The sequence below is a fragment of the Schistocerca piceifrons genome, chromosome 3 (genome assembly GCF_021461385.2).
Source record: "Schistocerca piceifrons isolate TAMUIC-IGC-003096 chromosome 3, iqSchPice1.1, whole genome shotgun sequence".
NCBI lineage: Eukaryota > Metazoa > Arthropoda > Insecta > Orthoptera > Acrididae > Schistocerca > Schistocerca piceifrons.
The window spans coordinates 437,515,780-437,532,689 of record NC_060140.1 but is presented as its reverse complement, the minus strand read 5'-3'; positions in this window follow the sequence as shown (position 1 = coordinate 437,532,689).

Below are 16,910 nucleotides of genomic sequence, written 5' to 3'. Positions count from 1 at the left end.
GTTTTGAAATTATGTGTAAGGCTTGCTCAAAGACACTAATTGCTGGAGATGTGGAACATACATACACTCATACATACTTATAGTTTTCTATATATATCGCTGTTTCCGGTGTCTAGAGGATATTTTGTTAATATTTATGTTTATATCTCTTTTTACCCAAAATTTTACCATATATGTACCTGTAATTTAGTCTATGAAAAAAGTTTGGGTTAGCCTTCCAGGCAAGCGTTTGATGGAATTGTAGTGGTATGATAGGATAATCAGGAGGAAAGATCCTCTGTGTTAATGAGGCAAATGCGAGCCAGTCTACACAGCTACAGAGAAATATTGCCTTAGATGATCGTTGGCTCCGCTGTAATAGTGAGAAATGCTTAAAGAGTGGTTCATGGCAACTATTAATTAAAAGGGGGAGAGACGGTGGGGGGATGGGGGGACGTGTGAGCCTTTTAAATACAGAGTCTGAAATTACATTAAATTCGGAGAGAACACCGAACTGTCTCGTTACCTACAAGCATTGTCCTGTTTTCTTTAGTATTGTAAATCACATGGTGAAGTATCTACTTTGTGTTCTTTTACCAATTTAGTTTTACGTATGTATAGTGAATGTTATTGACCCAGTACGTGCTACTTGTTATAGGTTTCTTGCCCAAATCATAAAAGATATCTTAGCATCATAAATATAGACAGAAAATTGATGTATTTAGTTAACAGGGTCTGTAAGAAATTAGTTATCTTAAAAATATTTTAACTACTTACCGTAATTAAAAAAGTGATTCAGATTTTTCTGTTGTGTATTGTCACAACAGAATTTAATTTTCATTAGAAGTCAGTCAATAATCAATAAACAGTTTATTCAACATTGTTCTTTAAAAAACACTGACCATGAACTGTATACTTTATCAGTATTTTTGTTTGCAACGTGTGGCAAGTACGAGGAAGTGTTGTAATGTAATGGATACGAATTTTTTGTGCGAATACACTTCAAGCTATCAACATAAAATCAAACTTTATTAACATTATACATCTTTATTCTTCATACAGACATATTTCTTTCTCAGAATAGTTACTCTGGCGATGAACTCATTTCTCCCAATGAGAGGCCAGTTTGTTCACACCGTCACTGTAAAATGTCTGACGTTGTTGACGGAGCCACAACCCCACCTCTGCTCGCATCGCTTCATCACTATCAAGATGAAGTCCTGAAAGGTTTTATTTAAGTTTTGGAAAGAGATGAAGCCGTGGCTGTATTGAGGGTGATCTATACCAGTGAACTCAAGGCGTCGAAATATTGTAGATGTCTTGTACACAGTTTGCGATCTGGCAATGACATTCTCAAGGGAGGGCGCTGCAAGTGTGGACGAACTCTTCCTGCTTTGAGTTTTCTGGGTGTCTCGCAGTACCTTGCAGAGTGTATAGTGGTCCTTTAGGTATGTGTTCCAAATGCTACACACCTTGAATATCCGAGAAACTTGTGGTCATGAGTCAGCCTTGGTGCTTAACATTTTTGTTGTTGGTGATCCATTGTGGTAGAAACTCATAGATGCTCCCCTGCTAGCAGGGTCAAAATGGTCAGTCCGGTTTCCTTCACGTGTCAAACGTTGTTAGGGAACCTATGACCCTCAAGCACAAAATGCAAAAGAAATTGTTGACATATGTCCAATCTCCTCTGCCTCAGGTCGAGGAAGAGTTTTCGAGGCATCCACCGTACACACAGTATTCTGCACCACAGTTCCACAATGATGGCCTGTACACACCCTCTCGATATGCCATACATGCGTGTCTTGTCAGACGAGTACATCAACCCGAATCCTATGCGAATCGTAGGTTGCCGACAAAGTCGTCCACCCTGAGTCCTACTACACACTTTAAGGTTAGCACCACCATTCCCTTCATTACAAGAAGGCAAGATGCACAGAATTTGCCTAATGAACTTGCACATTTAAGGACGATGTTCAGTGACAATCGATACTCGATCCGGCAAATTAACAGGACCTTCTCAACTAGAGCCAGGAACCGGGAACTAGATAAAGAGGAGAAAGCGCCAGGCAAGTCCCTAGCTTTTCTTCCCTTCGTTGGAAATATCTCCTTCAAGATAGCGAGGATTCTTAATAATTTTATTGTGAAAGTGGATTTTCGTCCGCCTTCTAAGATTCCGGATTTGCTGGGATCGGTGAAGGATGATTTGTTACTGCGGAAGGCGGGAATTTACAAAATACCAAGTCAATGGTTTTATAGCCTATATAGGACAGACAACGCGTACAGTGGAAGAGCGTTGTACAGAACATCAACGTTGCACTCACCTACTGCAACCCAGTAATTCTGCTGTTGCGGAACATTGCATTTATAACAAGCATCCAATGGAGTACGACGAAACTTCGATTTTGGCCACAGAAACAACTTTTTGGGAATCCATCATAAAAAAATGGCTCTGAGCACTATGGGACTTAACTTCTGAGGTCATCAGTCTCCTAGAACTTAGAACTAATTAAACCTAACTAAACTAAGGACATCACACACATCCATGCCCGAAGCAGGATTCGAACCTGGGACCGTAGTTGTCGCGCGGTTCCGGCCATCATCAAAGAATACGTTGAAATACGCATTGCGGGAAATCTAATGAACCGCGACAGTGGTTACCATTTGAATAACGCATGGAATCCCGTCATCTCCGAAACTTGCTCGAGACGAAGACGCCACAAGAGTTCGATAGCTGCGGTCAGCGACAATACCGACGGCATCTGAGTATTGCAGTTTCACTAGCGAGGGCGCTGTCCCTGGGCGGTGTGGCCCTTCTGTCTCCGCTAGTGCAACGCATGCGTGGCAGTACTGTCAGCGCGCTATATAAGACGGAGCGGAGAACGTCTTTGTCAGTCCTAGTTCGGCTCACATGAAGATGGCTGGCAGTTGTCCAGCCGAAATATCGTGCAATGAAATATACGACTACCCGCTGCAAGCCCGAAATCCTTTTGAACACGTATCATACCTTTCAAACAATTTTAAAATACCCTCTTTATAAAAACCTGCCGCCTGCTCCGATAACCGAGATTTCACTGCCATCTTCACGTCGTCGTCATCATTTGTAGCGGTTGCCCGCGGTGTTGCTTGAGGTGGAGGAACAGATGGTAACCGCTCGACGCAATATCAGGACTGTAGGGTGGGTGGTCTAAAACTTCCCAACCAAAACTGTCCAATAAATCGCGGGTCTGACCCGCAATGTGAGATCATGGAGAAGGACAATTCCCTTTGTCAACATGCCGTGTCCTTTCTTTTGAATCGCTCTGCGTAGCTTTCTCAGGGTTTGGCAGCATTCTTCTGCATTGACAGTGGTTCCTCGTTGCATGAAGTCGACCAACTAAACACCGTGCCTATCCCAAAACATCAACGCCATGATTTTGCCGAGGGACAGAGTCTGTTTGCCCTTCACCTTTACAGGCTAGTGTGTGTGTCTCCATTCCATGCTCTGTTGCTTCGATTCTGGCGTGATATGCGAAACCAATGTTTCGTCTCCAATTACGATCAGATTCAAGAAGCTGTCACCTTCTTCGTGATAACGAGTCAATAACGTCATCGCACACTCAGATCTTTGGTTTTTGTGGTCCTCTCTTAGGAGTATCGGGACCCAACAGGAGCACAGTTTCCTAAACTTTAGGGGTTCAGAAACAATGTTGTAAAGCACGTATCTCGACACGTCAGGAAATTTGAGAGACCTGTTATTGTGAAGCGCCTGTTCTCTAGAATCCTCGCCTCAACTGAAGCCACCAAATCGTCTGTAATCAAAGAAGGGCGACCGGAGCAGTCCTCATCATGGACATTGTCATGGCCATGTTTGAATTCTCGTACCCACTTATGCACCTTGCTTTCATTCATAACAGTATCATCGTACACTTTGCAAATCTGTCGGTGAATTTCTGCAGTAGACAGGTGCCTTGCTGACAAAAACCATATCACTGAGAGAATTTCACACGAGGCGGGCGAGATGATAGTCTTAAACATTTTGAAAGCACAGAACAGAACCGTACAGGTTAGCTACAGAGCTGAAACTGAGCAGAGTTGTTGCCGCGGCATGACGGTACACGACGCACGTGCTAGTTGCGGTTTGCGCGCGAACTACTAGTGTCTACAAAAAAACGGACGTTACTTAAATAACACGCCTTGTACACAATCAATATTCCATCTAAAATTGGTTCAATAGATATCTCACGAAATATTTGATGTAAACTGTTAAATAGGCATTGAAATTTAGGATTAATACTTCAACTTAGCACTCATTATACCGTAGGAGAGCTATTTGTAAAATAAGAAACGATCGGTCATAAAATGGAAACAACTGCGAAAATCCGATGAAGCTTTGCCAATATGTGTTGGTGAATGTCTCTAAGATGCCCGTCGACAGCTTCACGTCGCTCTTCTAAGTTCTGAGCGCACAGTGAACTCATTAAGATGTCTAGAATATAGTCTCCTGCCAAGTATTTGTGCCTGCCGAGATATCTCGCCTGATACCATGCAACCATGAGAGCTCTCGGTCGCACACTGCAGGGGCAATGCAGATGCTGCTGCAGCGTTTTCGATGGGAAGTGTTTGATCACCCTCCATAATGCCCGAACTTGGCTTCCTCTGAATTTCATCTGTGTTCACATGAACCACTGCCTACGAAGACAGTATTCTGGCAAAGAAAATGAGCTGCGGTCGAGCGTACAAAACTGTATTGGAAAGTTGGTACGACGCCACGATAGATATCCATGTTGGAGCGGCGACGGTGCGGCGAAGTAAATGAAATGCGCACCTAACTGTTGCAAATGAAAGAGTTTTGATTTTCATTGTTGTTTCCATTTCGTGACTGATCGGATCTTACTTTGTTAATAGCCCTCATACATCCGAATTGTAATGGTGACGGAAATTTCACCTTCCTACAACCCATATTTACTGTTTTGTGTGACTTAACTGAAACTGTTTGCTATCTGCACTGTTTCCTACACTGACTATGATATGCTTCGGAGAAATCATTAACTCTGCGTAAATTAACTATTAGTTAGATGGTAACGCTGAAATCTTAGTAAAATATCATTACACACAACTTGTATGGTGTTGTGTGGGACGGGGTGTTGAACGTGTAACTGCTAATAAAAGATGAAGAGATTTTCAGACGAGAGCTAATCCTGGCGAACCGCAGGAAAGTAGCAACATGACTAATGGTAAAAAATTAAAATGAAATAAAATAAAATAAAATAAAAATGTAGCTCATCAGCACTGTCAAACAGACATGACTAGCCCTGTGGGGCAATATAAAATGACAGGGCACAGTAAATTTTTGTTGAGTAAACACATGTTCAAAATTTTCTGAGAATATACTGCTCGTCGAATAAGGATGTCACTCGTAAACCTCTCTTCTGGTTGACTGATAAATGCAATGCCTAGTTGTGTAATATTTACGTTGTTGACATAACAGGTCAAGACGGTTGAAGCGCATGTTACGACACGATCTTCTCTGTGGCAGGGTTGGTACACATTTATACAAGATAATTTAGTAGAAGAATCCACAGGAAACGAGTTTTAAGACCACGAAGGGTTACGCTTAAAATTCAGATGCTGTAGACAATAAAAATAACCAACAATTTCTATACTTCTTTCGCAGTACCCTCGGAGAAATAATTAGCTAACTTCGAGCGGTCACACAAGAGCAATGTAAGTTGTTCATCCCCTGCAAAATCAACGCATGAATGACAGGAATGACTGGAGGGTCTCGGTATCAGCATACCATGTCGTCTCTGTCACAAACTGAATAGTACTTTGTGGAATACACTTGAATTCTATTCCAGCGAAACAGTAAGTTCCATGACACGAATTCTCGAGGAAAATAGATCTCCCCTGTAATGTGACAGAGCAAGATCGTCCTGTCCATATTAAGTACCTGCTTGCTTAAGTATTTCCATTGTGTTTACTTACTTATCTGAAGTAAACGGGGACCTATAGCTTCGTTGTTGCGTTTGAAGGATTCCTAGTAAAGAGAGCACGTATCGAGCTTGTTATTTTGTTATGATCCCATGACACCTTTCACGAAATGTGGAACAAATAATCACCGACGCATTTCGGACTAATTTTATTTTTCCCCTTTCATTTCCTGCCTATTTTAAAATTTGAGATTAGTTAATGAAATTACTGGTGGCTATTATTTCGGCAGAGAGCAGAAGCATGTGTCCTAATTCCATTAGGCCTAATAATTAAATGTGTCTGGCAACGTGGTTCGTTTTACAACCTTGTTTCTAACCGCGTAAGTAAAGAAAACGTCGTTAACAATTCCCGACAGTGAATCGATAAAAAACATGTGACAGCTACGTTTCCTTACGTGCAAATACTTTTTTTCACGTTTGTCTGTTCCTGAAGTACTGTAACTAAATTCATACCTGTGAAAATGCAGCAGGAAACTCGTTTAGTGAGGAGTGAACCACTGTTCATCGTATTACGTTACGCTGGCTGAATATACGGGCTGAATCAATTTCCAGCGCAAGCGCAAGAGCACACGCACACACACACACACACACACACACACACACAAAGAGAGGGAGAGAGAAAGAGAGAGAGAGGGAGAGAGAGAGAGAAGGGGAGAAGGAAGGGAGAAAGGGAGGGAGAGTGTGTGTGAGCGAGACTGCTGTCTGATTCCGCCTGTGCAGAGCGTTGTTTCATTTCAGTTCCGCCGGAAAGCTAAGAGAAGAATGAAGTTAGAAATTAAAACAGCGTAAAATATTAGTCCCTCGGCTAAAACCAATATTCGGGACGAAACCAGAATTCTTAATTAAAGCTTTTCAGTAAGACCAAATTTTTCGTTAACTGAATTTGACATGAGAGTTTCGTTTATGTATCTGTATATTTTCTGACTTTTTGGATCCACATATCCGTAAGGCTCAATAAATTTATTTTTAATTTTTTATTTCCGACATGAAGTCACGTAGGAGGATTGCGACCACTGTCGAACAAAACTTTTAACATGGCTGATTAAGTCGCTAATTTTCTTTACTTCGTTTTCGGTGATACACAATTATTGATGCTCTGATGATGAGTTAAATGCATTAATAAATGTGTGACTCTGAACGCCGAGTGAAAAAAAATTCTAGCTACATAATCAGCATTGTTAAAGTTTTAAAAAAGAAGGTCGATCAATGTAGCCGACATGTGAAAATGGCGTCAGCGAGTAAGCGTACGGTGTTATAACTTAACACAGGCAGCAAAATAAATTTTGTGTGATAAAAATAGTTTTACAAATATGTTACTTATAATGATTTTGTTTCATATCTATTCAAATTAAATTTCCTTCCTCGTGACGTGTTGCACATACGAAAAGAACAGTCTGGAGAGAGGAAAACGTGCTATTATATCTCTATATCTCCTTAGGACCCCATATGCATCTTAAGCGCTCCCCCTGGGAAACAGGTATTAACGCCCTGAACTGCTATCTGCTGCAGACATTTATCAGTTAGACAACCCCACTCAGATCTTTGTTGAAAAATACTATCTACCGAACTGATCGAATAATGTGAATAAGCGTGACAGACGCTGTTTGTACAGTGTATGCTCCCTCATTTCCAAGAAGGCAACTTGCTTTCCAAATCTACCTAAACACAGTGACCTCCAGATACAAAAGCACTCTCTGTCAGGTGACATTCGTTTAATGAAAGCTGGACAGATGCTGTCGGGTTCCGTCTCCCTGTCTTATTGTATCCTATAAGCTTTCTGTTCGTTTTGCCCTTAGGTGGACTGCAGGGTGCACTCGCCCAAGTAATGTGATATTTCGCCAGCGTACCTTGCCCTAATCTTGAGGTGATACATGTAGAATGAGTGTCTTCGTAACATCTCGCTTCCTCTATACTCATTTTCGCTCCTCACCATTTCTCACGCCACCCGTCCGGACGCCGCGTGAGATGGCGTGGTCGAGCGATTGGGCGGGGGGTTGGAGGAGTGGGGTTTGTGTGGGGGGGAGGGGGAGGGAGGAAGACGAGATAGCTAATGCTGGGAGCGAAATCCGGTCCCTCAGTGCTTCTGCCGCTCCCTTCGCGCACTTAAGTCCCTCTCGGCAGAGTTGTGTTGTGACACGAGTTGGCGGAGCCACTATCTATATTCATCTGGCCATTGACCACTGTCATCTCAGTTTTCTCTTTTAAAACACAGTCCTGAAACGGTGAGGTCTGTCTTAGTACTTCTGTTTCTTCATATTTAGTGAATTAACCTGTAGCTTCAAACTACTTTCGTTGCTTGTTATCGGTGTGTCTTCCGAGCTGCTTACATTTTTCTTTGATTGTCCGCACAGTCCACCCGATATGTGCATTACTGTATTTGCAAGGAGAGTGGTAGACAGGCTGTCTGCAGAACCGCAAGTCGTCGTTCGCTCACACCTGACATTGCACACGTTTTCGGAGGTAAGTGGAAAATGTATATAAAGTTGCGTCGACTCTAAGTTTTTCTGATTTCGTTCGATACTTTGCTGGCGTACGCTAGCTACGACACACTCTTAAGCACTCCGTCTTAAGACCACAAGTGGAACATCGGGGCCATCCGAACGCCGTGTCATCCTCAGTTGAGGATGCGGATAGGAGGGGCATATGGTCAGTACACCGCTCTCCCGGTCGTTATGATGGTTTTCATTGTCCAGAGCCGCTACTGTTCGGTGGAGTAGCTCCTCAATTGGCATCACGAGGCTGTGTGCACCCAGAAAAATGGCAACAGCGCATGGAAGCTGGATGGTCACCCATCCAAGTGCCGGACACGCCCGACAGCGCTTAACTTCAGTGATCTCACGGGAACCCGTGTATCCACCGCGGCAAGGCCGTTGCCACCCATACTCTTACCCACCTCATTATATTCTATTTGCTGGTCTTGTACCTTGTGTTCCGAAACCAGTCGGCCTTGTTCCTCGCCCCAACAGTGTCTTTGAGTACGTGTTTCAGGTGGTTTAGCTTCCTTTGCAACATTGACGCACTGGCATTCATGTCCAGCATTTAGTGACTGCGTTGCCCACCACACCATCCAAAGCAGTGCGCAGCCAGACAGTAAGGGAATGGATGCAAAGAGATAGGGATTTAACGGAGGCGAGATATTGCGACGAATCTCATTCTACAGGTGTCACATGAAAACGTGTACGCTATAGAAATAGCATCTTACGCAAACGACTGTGCCCGGCTGGACGCCTGAGAGCAGTACAAACTGTTCATTCGCCATCATGTACGCTTTCAGTTGCTCAATATAGTACGATTTAGTTCGGAATATGACAGTCCTCCACTGAGCAACAGTCTTTTATACATATAGACGGAGTTGCTGTTGCGTGAGTGATAGCGATACTTACACAACAAGCTTTCTGAAGAATTCTGTTTCAGCGTGAGTTCTGATACACTGTACTTGTAATGGTACCGCAGCTCTTTTCCTTTCAGATACCGCTTACGGCCCATTATGACATAAATTTCTGGATGCTGAAGCTGGTATTAAAGGTTATTTGCAAGACTCTACGAACAAGAAGAAGAACTTGTGGAATGAAATCATTTTCTGCATGGGCTGCTACTGTCAAACAAACAATTATTTTCTCAGCTAGGCTAATTTCTTCAGATAGGTTGGTTGCAATACGCTTGTTTGTACTTATAAGGGATCAGAGTGGCATAATGACGAACGATCTGACGTAACAGCTTTTTACAACCGGAGTACACTCTAAGAAGTAACATGGCTTTATTCAGTAAATTTATGATAACTGGGTGATAAAATTATAAAGAAACCTATTGGCAGCTCAGTATGACACTAGTGACATTCTAAGAATGGCTCACGATCGCTTAAACATGTAGCAACGTAATGCTGCAAGTGATGACGCAGAAGCTTGGTGATTTTGATGGCAAAGCTATTTTCTGAATACGTTAGCAGAAATGTACATTGCTGTCAGAAACTGTATGAATAGCTTGTAATGGAGTTGCAGGATAGATTGTATTGAGAAATTATTTTTGAGAAAAAATATTCTTTACCTTGCACCATTTCCCAGTTAATTAGCACTGCAATTAGCCAGTCATGCCACTCCGCGCGAAACTTCTAGCAGCCTACCCGACAAAATTAGTGTCAGTTGTCCTCAAAGCGTAGATGACAGCGCATGAGACTACTCAACCCCTGGCTCGGGTTCGATTCTCCCTACCGTCCGACGTCCAGTTTTTGTATCATTCTCTTGTTTGGAAAAAAGAGAAAAAACACATTTGGGGACACCGTCTCTGGCTGCCCCTTTGAATGAGTGCGCGCAACGACTGATTGGCTAACTTCGATTCTTATTAACTCGGAAACGGCGCAACGTATCGAATTTTTTACTTAAAAATTACTTCTCAGCACAACCAACCCTGAAACCTGCAACACCCTTACAAGCTAATCAGACTGTTTATGACCATCCTGCATATCCTTTGTGAGAGATGTGGCAGCAAGAAGTTGAGGTTTTACCGAGAAATGTTTATGACGAATTCATGAACACTGCTGTGTGTTCTCCGTCATCCTCCGTGATACCGCTGTTATAGTCGCTGGATGGATGTGTGCCGCCGGCGCGGTGGCCGAGCGATTCTAGGCGCTTCAGTCAAGAACCGCGTTACTGCTAGGTCAGGCATGGATGTGTGTGATGTCCTTAGGTTAGTTAGCTTTAGGTAGTTCTAAGTTCTAGGGGACTGATGACCTCCGATGTTAAGTCCCGTAATGCTCAGGGCCGTTCGGATGCTTGCCTGTCACCGATTAAATTCCCATCGACAGCAAATATTTATCATTTACAATTCATGACTTCCGGTAGACACGGGCTCTTATTTACGGAATACTATAATTTACTAGAATTTTGTGTGAATCAATAAGAGCACTCTCTGCTGAGACATGAAGATCAGCTCGTTGTGGTTAATATTAATCTGCTTTCAGTGTAATGCGTTGCTTCTTTTTGAAGAGCGCACTTTCGTAAATGGTGTTCCATTCCTCAACGTGCATGGCAATATTACCGCATGTGTCGGAAGCTATGTTCCCCAATGAAATTAATAAGCAATTTCATTTTACTTGTTGCTGCGCTTGTCACTAATACATCAAATTTTTGTTAGGAATGAAATCACGACGGTATTTTATAAAATAAATGTAGCAAGGAAGCAATTTCATACTACGGATAAAATAGTTGTGATTCAATTTTTTAAGCGTCAGTAAAAATGACTCAGAAGAAGAGAAGGTGGTTCTTATCATCAAATGCACGGAGCGACGAGATTGAGACCATTCATTGGCTTTCAATACTAGTGAACAAGAGGGATAACTTGTTTCGTGCCTGACTGATTTATAAACATATCTGCTTTTCTCTGAACCTGTCACATGTAACTTCCTGAGCAGAAGACGGTGATGAGAGGAGGTGGTGAGTTTCTATGGGACCAAACCGCTAAGTTAATCAGTCCCTAGGCTTACACACTACTTAACCTGACTTAAAATAACATACGCACACCCATACCCGAGGGGGGACTTGGACCTCCTACGGGGGGAGCCGCGCGAACCGTGACAAGGCGCCTGAGACCACGTGGCTAGAGAGAAAGAAAGATCTCAAATGATATTCACATGCGAAGTTAGTCAGTATATCAGTTACATACATATTAATATCCAACAGAGAGGTGTATACATTCAGATTTATATCTCCAATTTAATTGATGCAGCACCCTTTACGAGAATACAAAAAAATTAATTGCCGGTATTTACCAGTTTAAATTCCATCTCTTTTACTAATATTCGACCGTATTTCTTATGACCAGCCTCAGAGAGAATCAAGAACCTGTTCCTTGTGTCTCCCCGAGGATTGCTGGAAGATAAGCGGCCGAAATACCAAGAAATGAGATGGAAAGTGTGTAAAACCATTTCTATATTTAATAGACTGTCCATTACACCGTGAAATGCAGAAAATGCATATTGTGAGCTGTGTGCCTGTCCTAAAATAAGTATTGGTCTGGTGTGTGTCAGGCAGTTGAAGATGAGAAAGGAATAAAAACCGACAAACTTTTTAGACGTTACTAAAGGCTTTACAAATGAGGCTTCCTATTAGATAGGGTCACTCAATAAGAAATATCGCAATTTTATTAATACTGCCAAAATATATAAATCATATGGCAAGCTGTTTCCTTTCTCTTGTGTACGCTGAAAGACTCTCAGTATCCTTTCATTGGAAAGATTGCTTCTGGGATTTTAGCATGCAGTTGAAAGACCATTAATTGTATTTGAGATGAATAGCGGAGAATGGAGGACTCTCCCATTGTGGGAGGTCTCAGAATGCCGCCCTGAGGACGACAAAGCCCGCTGTGAAATGAGTGCGTTCTTTCATAAAGGATTTCCTGCAGACAAGAGGGTAGGTGATTACAGCCGCAGGAGGAATCTGTCGAATGTGAGACATTGTCCCCACAGTGCCGATGTGACGGATTACTTCTGCAAATGGCAGGCTACCACTGCACCGAGAAATCTTGGTAATACGAGAGGAACACAACGCCTATTCGTTCACACGTTTGCGACTGTAGTACATAGAGCTACGATGCGATCATTGTCATATGAAAAATCCACTTCGTAATTCTCAAGACTTTCAATTGAGTGGTTTAGGAATCAATGGACGTTTAAGATATTCAGTACTATGAAGGACAAATCAGTATGATTTCTCTCTAGGAAACTGTAATAGGAGCGCTTTTGAAAATAAATAGAAAATAGAAAGAAACCATTTTCAAAGAAGGCACAAGTCATACATCAATCCGTTCTTCATGACTGATTGTCATTTATTGCTGTGACAGTTCTATCAGGTGAACAAATTCTAAATGTTATCGGTAAGCTGTTTACGCCACTATGACACTTCTTCGTTTGTTCTGAATCCTTCCGTTCACGGGTTGGTAGGTCTTTAGTTGCCTTGTGAGCTGTTAGTATTAAAAAATGCAGTTTACTTGCAAGCTGACATCGATACTAATTCAATGAGCGCGTCTGTCCCACATTCACTTTCGTAGCCCGTCGTCAAATAGTCATGTAAATACAAAATTTCTAATGTGATAATATTGGTGAAGATGGAAAATTTGGTCGGAACCAGTTATCAGTAATCTGCCATAATTTCAGCAAGGGACGTTGTTAACTACTGACACTTGAGTTATGGTTTTTAAATCATAACACAAATATATCGTAGTACAAACCGATAGCACGCAAATATCGAATGATCTGATGTTAGTCGTCAAATGTCGGCTATACGTGTATGTAGTCTAAACAAATCTTCTGTTCCCATACGGTACATATTTCATTTTAGTGGTAATGGCCTATAAAATTCTTTCCACGTACTCCTTCCACTTACCTCCATTTTCATATGTTATGCTGTTTATTGGCATAATTTAAAAATAGTATATAATTCAATCATTCTTTATTTTTATCTAATTTTGTACATCCTTTCACAGCAGTTAGCATCTTATTTCAGATGCTTGAGTCCTCATTATCTGTGGTTTGTAAGGGTCCAGCTCTCACTTTCGTGGAAATACATGAGCTGCCATTGATCTACAGAATTCAATATCAGTTTCTTTCCTCATCTTCTTTTTTAAAGCTCTCTTTGCTGTGCCCCACATGCATTGGAACTTCTCGAGTTTTTTGTCTACATCTTGATCTTCTAGATTAGTTATTTATTTGTTGCTAAAGGTCTAACTTGTCAAGTTTTCTTGTCATAAATTACAATTTATAATCTTATTAAGGGGATGAATAGATGAATGGATGGATTCATGGGGTTAAAGGGACCAGACTACAAGGTTATTCGTCCCTCACTACTTTGTGTGTCAAACAGGGAATAGTTTCCAGAGAGGAATGACACAAAAGACAAATTGCAATGAATCTGATTATATCCTAGAATAAAGGAAACCATCAGACTGAAGCAAGAAAACGTGTCAGATGGTGAAGGGGCGAACGTGGGAGAGTTGCCGTGCCCAGAGAGCCTGTGGAGGCCTCCGGGACAAGTTTTGAGAAACACACCCTCTGTACCCGACGTTAGCTTTCACATCTTCTACTACCATAAGAAAACTATCTACACGTAGAAAGTGATTAAATCTCGGGAGAAAAAACAACAACGACGAGACAGTAAATCAACGATAGGCGTAAAGCAAGAAGAAGAATTAAAAATCTGGGCAGGAGACTGGCCGGAACACCGAGGAAGAACATCTACGCGTCCCCTGGATCGAGCATGCGACGAGGTCCCCCTCAAGCGGCCGACAATACGCCACAGAGAGGTGTGAAAAACTCTTTCACGGGTAAGGCGTAAAACCAGGACACCCGCTTTGGCGTCGTCCTCTACCACCAGAGGTAGCGTGTCAGCAAGTTAAAGGTTTCGCCGTAAGATGGGCAAGTTAGAGCGGTCCAGGAGGATGTGGATCACCGACAGACAAGAACCATTTCGACAGTGGGATGTCTCCTCCAGTCGGAGGAAGTGGCCGTAGGACAGCAACGTGTAGCTAATGCGAAGCCGTCAGTGAAAGTAGATTCCCCGTGAGAAGCACGAAGAGAAGACTGTTACATGGTCGTGGATTTTATTATGGATCGCAGTTTATTCGGAGAAGGAAGGTCACACCGTGTTCCTACTCATCTCCAAAATCGGCATCCTGATAGCCAACTTGGCCAACCAGTCAGCATGTTCGGTCCTTGGGATCCCAACTTGACCAGGGCTTCATACGAAGGCGACCGACCATCCAGCTTGATGGAGGTCATATAGGTAACCCTGGATAGTCACAACTAATGGGTGTCAAGGGAAGAGCTTGTCAATAGCCTGAAGGCTACCAAGAGGTCGTTGCCTATAAAGTATGTCTCATCGGTGCAAGAACGAATGTGGCTGAGGGCTCGAACAATGGCCAATAATTCTGCAAGGAATACCTGCCTCCGTTCGGCAGGGAATATACTTCACAGGTTCAGTACTTTGGAGATCTTCAAAGGCGTACAGCTGTCTGTGCCCCAGCTGGTATTGCAGAGACAACGAATTGTGTCCAACACGTTCGCTTGAATCGTCCAAGATGGAGAAGCCACGTAAACCGGGCATTGAAGACCACTCCCAAAAAACGTTAAGACTCAACCACATTGGGCAGTTGGTCATTGAAGGAGAGTTTTGGTTGGGGATTGACAATACGATGTCTTGCGAAGTAAATGACGCATGTGTTCTTAATTGGTCTTCAGCAAATTAAAATTTTACTTGCGTTTCGCGTAATATTTTTAAACAAAGGTAAAAAAAATCCGTTTTATGTATAATAAGAAATGTGGGTGGAAGATTACAGCTTTGTCTAACAACTGGTTACTTATTTTACCGAATAAATATAAAACTTCTCTGCGGAATAATGGAAAAAAGAAGATACCCCTGATACATTGTGTTGTTGAAAGGTACATACAAAATTCCTGAAGTACAGATCAAAAGTGGCCCAGTAACATATGGCAAAATTGAGGTATAACTTTTTGTTTTAAGTAAATTAGCTGTGATAATTTGCACACGTGTCGGTAACATTAACGATGAAAAGCAGCATTCATTTATAGTACACACAAAACATACACACAAAACATTTCAAAACATCCTTATACGCATCCATTTGTATTGGATATATGCACACACGGCACGGCACGGCACTGAAGTGTCTGTTAGTGATTTTCATTTCTCTTTGCAAACACCTCCGAAAGAAAATAAATGGAAGGAGCGATACGTTGCTATAAAAGATATGAAACCGACTATAAAACGAAGATTTCCACGCACATTCATTAAAATAGAAAATAGATTAGCAGTTTGTGCCTCACCTTGCCTTTACAAGCTGCGAACGGAAAAGACGCATTCTGCCTGGAGCCGATTTCCCACAGACCATCTCCGTCTCCATCGCGGAATTTCAAGCGCGGCAGTCAAATAAATTCCAAAGAAACTTAAGGAAAACTTTGAGTCAGGGAGCGCGCGCTCTCGGAAAACGGAAATCGGCCAGCTCTTAGTCAAGCGTAACGTAACAGTTGAAATAAGACTGCTGGCAGCGTTTCCGGGGATTAGCAGTAAATGAAGTCAGAGAGTTAACTGCTGGCTGGTACACTGAATAAGTGAGGAGATATCCATCCAATGCCATTAACTGTCTGTTAGTGATTTTAATTTCTCTATTAGAGCTTCCTCCTTCAAATCCAAGTTATTGAATTTGAAGAAAATTTCAGGAGCTTACAAACATTTTTAGTTTCAAAAACATCTGAAATTAACTCAAAATTAAAAAAAAAAAAACAAAATACGAATCTTTAAATTAATTTTACCTGAGAACTTATGAAACAAATATTAACACCTTTTACTGGTTTCGTTGCATTAACAGCGGCGTCTTCGTATAATGCAAATGGATAAATGTCAAGAAATATATTTGTATAAAAGACTCTGATTCTGCCGCAGTGGTTCAGTGTACATGCACACGTATTAATTTACACAATGGAAAGTAACACTTTTTTTAATTTTAACATCGAATTTCTTTAATCTTCCCAAAATTAAATTCTGTCTTAATGAACAGGTAAAGAGCGCTTTATAACTTTTACCATTAAGTAGATCCACATGTGTTTATTATGCAAGGTGTACCAAGTATGGCGCACTGTCTGTCTGCGGCGTTGTACTGCCGTAATGCCTTCCCGAAGACTGGTCCCGGCCGACACATTAAGCTCAGGCCCGTTGCTCGGACTGTGTGACAGATGGTTTGCAAAGTGTGAAATACACCACTTAGGAACTGTCTCGAAAGGAACTCAGAGGAAATCAGTGCTCCATTTCACAAGTCACATTGATGGTGCAGGAGCTTCTGGTCACAGAGGTGTGTACAAATTCAAACTTCAATCTTAGTAACGGTAGTGCATCAACTTACAAGTTCTGATACCAGCAACTGGGATATGTGCATGAGGTACAGGTTGACACTGAAATG